Raw genomic sequence first — 6,755 nt, 5'->3', positions numbered from 1 at the left:
CCATAAACCCACCTAGATGCTCCTTTATATGCTAGGATCTAAAGGCAACTTTGTGGGTGTAAGATGGTGAGGGCATCAAGCCCTATATCTAGCCTAGCAAGAGGCGACTAGAGAGCAGCAACATCAAAGACAACCTACCAAGCTAGGATCAGGGAAGGCAGGAGGGGCTAGGCCATGTGGAAGGCTATAGAGAGCTCCATTATACTCATGGATTGCATGTCTAGTGGGAGAGACAAGTCCCTGGATAGGGAGAAGTCTAGTTATAGACCTAGACCTCACAGGGTTTATGCTTTCACAATGCGAAGAAAGAGCACCTCAAGAGATTCTGCTATAGGTTAAAAAGAGAGCAGAAGAAGAAGACTGATGGTAAGAAGAAAGAGGATAAAGAGACCGAGGACGGACAGGTGAATGCTATCTTCAGTGATGGCAATGATTGTTGGAAAGGTCACCTCCCCATCTGTAAGCCCCCATATGAGGAGAGCATGGGGGAGGGAGACCTAGGGCAGTAGCCAACAGAAAAAGAGAGAAAGGGGCTGCCACATAGACAGCATCATGGCTGTCATGTGGGCAGCACACCTAGAGCTGGAACAAGCCTGGAGCAGAGGCAAGATAGTCTGGGACAGATTGCGATGGATCTAGGACATGGAGGCGCACTGTTTGCAGAGGCGCAGATATGGTAGGGTGTGCAGGCCCAGATCTGCAGCAGGAACTGTGGCTGCCAGTGGGCAGGAGACAGGCCTTTTATAGGCTGGATATATGCCTTGAAAGGAGGGCCAAAAGGACCCTGAAAGTGTGGGCCAAAAGCCCTGGGGGAGTGTGCCCTTTTAGGGCTGGACCAGCCACAGACTGGTCGGCCAGTCTGTACCAGGCTGGTCGGTTTTTTTCAGCCCCCTTGGGGGGCCTATAAAAAGAGAGGCCTCAGGCCTCATTTCACATCTAGCTTCCAGCAGATCCAGGGTAGAAAGGAGCAGCAAGCAGCCACCCTTTGGACCTACATTCAGGAGGATAGAGAGGTGCTTGAAGGGCTGCAGACTTAGCCAGGAAAGGGCTGGGACCTTGGCTGTCATCTAGGGCAGCAAGGTGCTGAGATCACTACATCATCTGGAGCAGCAAATCCACCAGCAGGAGGAGCAGCAGCAGGGCTACCTTTGGGCCTATAGTCAGGAGGAGAAAGAAGTACCTTGTGCAGACTTAGCTTGCAGGAGGCTGCCCACCTAGGCTGGTTTCCAGACAGCAAGGTGGAGAGGATCATTCTGGACGGAAAGTCTACAGAAGCTCGAGGTGGAGCACGCGGGCTCGAGTCTAGAGATAGCCAGCAGATAGGAGAAGGACCTTGTAGTAAGATCAGAGGACCACATCATTGGTGGGACTCTGGATCTATCTCTTTTTGTATTGTGTCCATAGTTGTGGACGAAAATATATATTTTGGTGGTTTCTCTATCTGGTTGGTTCATTGTCTATTGATGAGTTTGCACACCTATTGTATGCACATAATTAAAGAAGTTTGTGATTCCACACCCACACCGCACACTGTGTGAGCTCCTGGGCATTACTATAAGTCTTCCGCTGCGTGTACCCTCTGTTGGGTATTTTCTAACAATGATGTAGATGTACGTTATGCATCTGCTTACCCACATTCTTTTCTGGTAGCCATGGATGATGTCTTGATGCAAGACTGGATCTTGAATTTTGGACCTTTTCATGTTACTCCGCATAGGGAGTGGTTTGCATCATATGATGCTCGCAGAAAGGGATTAATCGGATTGCATGATCAGTCATGTGACATTGTAGGTGCGGGAGATATCCATTTGGTATTTCCTCATGGTTCTACATTAGTGCTGAAAGATGTTAGACATGTATCAAAGCTTACAAAGAGTTTGATCTCTATGGATCAGTTGGATTATTTGGGTTATCATGTGTCCTTTAGCAGTCAGTCTTGGAAGATCACTAAAGGATGTCTGGTCATATCTAGAGGTGTAGTACCAAAGTTACGGAGTAGTCAGACTCCGTTATGTGACCACTTTTGGGTGTCAGGTTGTGAGGCATTTATGCAGGTACCTAGGGATACGAGAAGCAGGTTAAAACCTAGGCCTAGGAAGTGCTTCCTCTTGGGGTATGTACACAGCCATGATCGCATCTTGGATGAGGATCAGATGCATAAACAAACCACAAAGACAGTGGCAGTTCGAAGAGTGGTGTTCCAAGAGGATGGACAGCCACTATATGATCCACGTGGAGGACTTTTGCCACTTGATGCAGTCCCAGGACAGCAGCCAGTACCACAAGAGGTTAGAGAGCCACAGGTAGTGGTACCTCAGGTTATGCATGATTATGCAGTGGGACCGCCAGGTGCTCTGGATGCACCTTTTAGGAGCCCGGATCATGGGTGTACATATTGATCGGGCGTTAGATGGTGATGATGACAGTGATATTGGGCTACTATATCAGCCATCTTATGGTGAGATTGGACCTCTGGATGTAGGTTCATGTGATGTTAGTAGGCTTGGACAGCAAGCTAAAATTTAGACGCAGCATGTACATCCATCTGGTGATGATGAGGCTATGCTGCAGGATGTTAGGCTTCAGTGGGAGTATGCCATGGATACTATTCAGACAGGGATAGCTTCCGCAGTGGGAGTAGTAAACCGACATATGGCTGACCATGATAGGAAGCTGTGAGAGAGAATGCAAGTCACAAAGGCTGCTGATTCTGTAAACAGTCATACAATCCAGCTCCAAGATAGCATATGACACAACCATATAGGTATTAATCTCACAGGTCTCAATCTTATATTTTTAAATCAAACAATGTAGCACTTATTATATTCATCCAAAACCAAATTTGTAGGATTAGCCTTAGAGAGCAGCAAGTGCAAGTTGTACAAAAGATCCCAATAGCCTCCTTGGCACAAGAGGGCGTTCTCTTTCATCTAAAACAGAGTCTTCTTGAGAATGTTTCTTCCAACGATACAATTCTTCACCCAAGGAAAAAACTGGTTGCAAGGGCTCATTGAAAATCTAGGGAGCGTAACGCAGTCCTCTATGTAGCTTGATGATGATGAAGATAAGGAGCATATCTGGAGCAGGAGGGGACATATCTGGAGCAGAGGAGCAGAAGAGACAGATCTGGAGGAGGATGGGACAGATCTGGAGCAGAAGGGACAGAGCTGAAGCAGAGGAGAAGATCTGGAGCAGAGGAGGAGAAGTTGGGGCAGATCTGGAGGAGAAGATGGAGCAGAGAAGGCAGCAGCCCAGGAGGCAGAGAGGAGCAGAACTGAAGAGGAGAGGTAGAAGTGGAGCAGACGGGGCTGCAGCAAAGCATGGAGGAGAAGAGGAGCAGCTGCAGGTCCTATCCTGTCTGAAGGAGTGTGAGGGCTTGTGCTTTTATAGGCCAGACCTAGCTGGTCGGCCAGCTGGTCAGTGGGCCTGCCAGCTGGTCGGCCAGACCAGCTGGTCTTTCTGGCCACTTGTTTGGCTGAGGTGGCTGGCCTGTGAGCTGTTAGATTGCCCCAGAAATTGGGGATTGTTAGTTGCTTAATAAATGCCTTCAGAAAACGTGCGTCATGAAGCATAGAGCAGAATGCTTGTCAGGTTAAGCATAGAGCAGAATGCAAGAGAAGAAGATAAGGTTAACTAAGGTCCCTCATTAACAACTAACACTAACTTAAACACTAACACATCTACACAAAACTTGACCAAGTCTGCAGTCTCTACAATTTACCAGGATTGTATACATGGCATTCAAGAAGAGTGCATGCAGCATTCTAAGACAACAGCCATCTTTTCAGATTGCAGGAGCCCTCATGTCAGGATCTAAATTGCATAATGCCTTCTTGTGGTTCCAGAACAAAATTTATTTGGTTCCAGACTCACTGTATAGGTAGCTGGTGTTGAGGAAAATGCGTTCTTGTCCTATGGCAGGTCATACAAGTGTCACAAAGACATGAGAGGATAAGGCAGAGTTTCTTCTGGGAAAGTTTGTGAAGAGATGTAGTAAAATATGTTGCTGAATGTTTACCATGTCAGCAAAATAAAGTGGACGCAAACTACCAGCTGGTTTGTTGCCACCATTACTCATTCGAGAGGGCACATGGACATATACATAGCTATGGATTTCATCATGGGGCTTCCTTCTATAGATAGAGGATGGGAAACCATCTATACATTTTTTATAGAACAAGCAAAAGAACAAAGGAAAGAAGGGAGTTCGTAAGAAACTATAGACAAAATATGAGTAAATGAAAGAACGATAACTTAGTATGCAAAGCTACGCTTATGTCCTCATCAGTACCCACGCATAAGCTGCCCATTTCATACCTACCAAGACCCAGCTGCAAAATTTATGGGTCATTTCTGGCAGGAATTATTTACAGCAGCAGGTACTTAACTCACCCCTAGCACAGCATGCCATCCTGTGACTGATCGTTAGTATAGAAGGTGAACGAATGGTGGAGGAATATCTGCGGCATGCTTTCCATGGTACCCAGGTCATTGGATAAGTGCCTTGCACTTGCAGATGTTGCCACATCACCAAGCATCCTTCTACTGGAATCAGCATGTTCCCCATCATGGGGTGTATCTAACGATGTATTCAGATTTTGGTCTCATGTCGTTTAGGCCTTTCAACATTAAAAAAAATCTCTCTCTCTCTCTCTCTCTCTCTCTCTCTCTCTCTCTCTCTCTCTCTCTCTCTCTCTCTCTCTCTCTCTCTCCCCGCTATCCTGCACTGCCCTTTTTTCTACAGAAAAGAGAAGCAAGAAGGGGGTTTGTAAAGAATAAAAGAGAAAACTAGAAATTTTAATAACTTAGAAAGCACAGATATGCTTATATTCTCATCAGTACCCAAGCATAAGTTGCGATCTCCATAGCTGATTCACCTTGAACCAAAACCAAAACAAGACTTTCTACTTTTATTTTACCCTTCATTAATTTTGGACCATAAAATCTCCTACTTGATACCGACTGTCATTCTCTCACCACCTCTCAATCTACAGCACAGGAATCATTGGGGCGAGAAGTTTTCAGCCCTGCACCCATGCCAATGGTTGTCACCAAGTCCTCAAATGAAGCTCCAACTTCCACAGAAACCGTTGTGCATAAAGGCAAACCCATCCCACTTAAGTCACATATGAGAGTGTGTGCACTTTGTCTGCAGCTCCAGACTTGTACTATCTTTCTTGTACTGGAACTGCAGGGATGAAGTGTACCCAAGCAGACAACATAGTATCAAGTTAAATTCTAATGCCATAGTTCATAAAATGGCTAGAATGCCAGAATTGTCATTTACTAATTACAGAGTTCTTTTATGGCATGATGAAACAGTGTCTGATTAATATGTGAACGCTTTATGTCAATTGGCCAATTACTGTATTAGTACAAGAGGACCCACATGAGCCCGCCGAAGGGTATGTGCATTGATCAGAAGACCCACTGCATGGTTTAATAAGAATCCCTGAGGTTACTGAGGTAAACCCATTCCATGTGTAATGAATTTCACAATCAAGGGCTTTTCTTATTTCTGCATTCTGTACATGCTTCAAATACAAATGAAAGCTGCCTAGAGTTGCATTAGCAAGGTTTATCTACTCTTCATCAAGTCCCTAAAACACCTCTGTCCGAGAAAAGTCCTGACCTATGATCCAGCATGAACATGCTGAGTTTGGGCAACGTCACACTGTTCTTAAGTCCAAACTTCAGACAAGTTTCTTTCTTCCTTGCATGCACTGCAGTTTGTTTCTTCAGGCACTTAAAATAAAAGATTCTGAAGCAGCTCTGCTATTCTATCCCCAGGCAAGGTGCAATATTGATGCCTTGCCTTACATCAAAATTAGAGTAAATTTGGCCTTTAACAAAGTCACAATAAATATCACTCCGTGCATCTACTTAAGCTAACAAACTCCTGAATTTGATGAGACAACAAGTACATTATGGAAGGAATAGAATACCGGATAGCTGACGGCGTTCATCATGAACGTCGATTGAAGGGAAAGGTCCTTCGACGTAATGATACCACTTTGGGCATCTATGTTATGGCTTACCAAGCCACTTACAGATAGAGAGTTTCATAATTAAGGGATTAGCTATCTCTAATTTCTTCTTATGCTTTGTGCTTTATTACAAACAATTCTTCAACGCCATGGTAAAGTTAGCCTAATCCATGGCAACACCATTTAGTGGCAATGCATAACTCCGTGGCAATGCATGTAGGCTGGACGCTCCAGGACAAAGGAAAAGGGAACTCAATGACTGGCTCTTACTCGGTTTAAACATTCCAAGCTCGGAACGGAGCTTGGGCGGCACCACGTTTTTTACCACACAAAAGAGAAGAGCCAAGCTTCTTTAACAAACGCTTGATCGGCAAAAGAAAGATGTCAAGTTCGTGAAATCTGGTGTTACACGCTCAAAGCACAGGAAAATATTTGATCTTTTAACTTCAGAGCGGCCGGATTGATTCGCTGCTGGACACTATCCTAAGTCAAGGCAGTAATGCAATGTGATAAAATTACCTCGTTGGAAGAATTGACAACGGCGTCGACTTCAAGATTCCAGGGATGCCCACGCCATAAGTACAACTTAGAATTGATCTCGTGGTCGAGAGGAAATCTGCAGCCAGCAACTTCTATTAACACATTGGCAGTTGTGAGAGGGTCGCCAAAGGAAGCGAACTCGTCGACATCACCTCCTCTTTGTGGGTGTAAGATGGTGAGGGCATGAAGCCCTGTATCTAGCCTAGCAAGAGGCGACTATAGAGTAGC

This window comes from Dipteris shenzhenensis, chromosome 24, assembly GCF_047967505.1.
Source record: "Dipteris shenzhenensis isolate YYH24624 ecotype China chromosome 24, Dip_SZ_1.0, whole genome shotgun sequence".
In the NCBI taxonomy this organism is placed as follows: domain Eukaryota; kingdom Viridiplantae; phylum Streptophyta; class Polypodiopsida; order Gleicheniales; family Dipteridaceae; genus Dipteris; species Dipteris shenzhenensis.
This window is presented reverse-complemented; position numbering follows the sequence as displayed.